Below are 1,577 nucleotides of genomic sequence, written 5' to 3'. Positions count from 1 at the left end.
CTCTGACAGCACTAAGGTACACAAGCAGGAGCAGGAAACAAAGGAGACAAGTGGGCAGAGGACTGTGTCTGGAGAGGGAAAGTCCAGGCCGGCTGCCAGAAGATCCCAGCAGGAGGAAGCCCAAGTGTCATTTGAATTCCATCCACAGACTGGGAGCCTGGGACCCAAGTGTCTTGTTTACCAGTAGGTTGGAGCACCTCCTCACAAGTGAGAGTCTGTGGTGCAGAAGGACTCTTGCCTGCCCTCTTGCCCACCACTCCTGTCCCCCATACTCTTCCCTCCCATGGGTAGTGGAAACTCAGAATGAAAGGCAAGAAAGGTGTTGTTGCAGTGTCTGGCAGTGAGACTGAGGATGACAAGAGCATGGACATTCCCTTGGACCTTTCCTCTTCCGCTGGCTCAGGCAAAAGAAGGCGAAGGGGTAACCTGCCCAAGCAATGTGTTCAGATTTTCCGGGATTGGCTGGGTTTCACTGCTATAATGCTTATCTCTCAGAGCAAGAAGAGGCCTTGCTGTCCCAACAAACACACTTATCTACACTATAGGTCTGTAACTGGTTCATCAACGCCTGCTGCAGGCTCCTCACTGACATGCTGAAAAAGGATGGCAAAGATCCAAACCAGTTCACAATTTCCCACTGTGGGGCCAAGACTTCTGAAGCTAATTTCTGTGGAGTCTGCAATGAACATCAAAAACTTCATGCCAGCCCTAGAGAAGAGCCCATTTCATTCCTGTACAGCTGGACCAAACCCCACCCTAGGGAGGCCACTGTCTCCAAAACCATCATCCCCAGGGTCAATTTTGGCTCGACTATCAGTGATCTGCCATACTATGGTAACTGCATCCAAAGATGTGCCTTTCCCACTCTGTCAGTCAGTAGGTGTGGGCCAAAACACAGATGTATAGCAGATCGCAGCCAACAACTTTACAGACACTGCTCTCTTCTACCCAGAGGATTCACGCAAATCTGGACCAAGTACAAACACACAAAGTGGCCTTTTCAACACTCCTCCTCATACCCCACCAGTTATCAACCAGGATTTCAGTGGATTTCAACTGCTAATCCATGTTGCACTCAAAAGGGCTGCAGAGATGGAGCTTCAGGCAAAACTAATGGCTTAACCTTTTTTCAAGCAAAATAGTTCTCAAAAATTTCATAATTGCCGGGGTGATGTCAAGAGACAAATTACATTATTTCCTAGATACTTTAAATTAATATTTGCACATGGGATTGCTAAAATGAAGCTTCCTGTTACTGAGATGTCTTGAGTGGAATACAGTCATTGCAAGAACTATAAACTCAAAACTACTGTAGAAACAAAGGGTTTTCTTTTTAAAATGCTTCTTGGTAGATTATTCATAATGTGAGATGGTTCCCAAGATCATGTGATTTTCCCCTCTTATCCTCCTTCTTTAAGGGGCTCTAATAGCATAGTGGTTATGAATCAGGCTGCTAACATCAAGGTTGGCAGTTCGAAACTACCAGCTGTTCCATGGGAGAAAGATTAATCTTTCTGCTCCCATAAAGATTTGCAGCCTCGGAAACCCTGTGCCGGGTCACTTTGAGTTGGAACCAA

At 46.3% G+C, this 1,577-nt stretch overlaps 1 pseudogene; it reads left to right on the top strand.

The window, feature by feature from the left end:
• Window positions 1–303: 303 nt before the first annotated feature.
• LOC102835185 lies at window positions 304–1,122 on the top strand (annotated as a pseudogene).
• Window positions 1,123–1,577: the final 455 nt, after the last annotated feature.

The sequence above is a fragment of the Chrysochloris asiatica genome, unplaced genomic scaffold, assembly GCF_000296735.1.
Source record: "Chrysochloris asiatica unplaced genomic scaffold, ChrAsi1.0 scaffold00046, whole genome shotgun sequence".
In the NCBI taxonomy this organism is placed as follows: domain Eukaryota; kingdom Metazoa; phylum Chordata; class Mammalia; order Afrosoricida; family Chrysochloridae; genus Chrysochloris; species Chrysochloris asiatica.
This window is presented reverse-complemented; position numbering and strand designations above follow the sequence as displayed.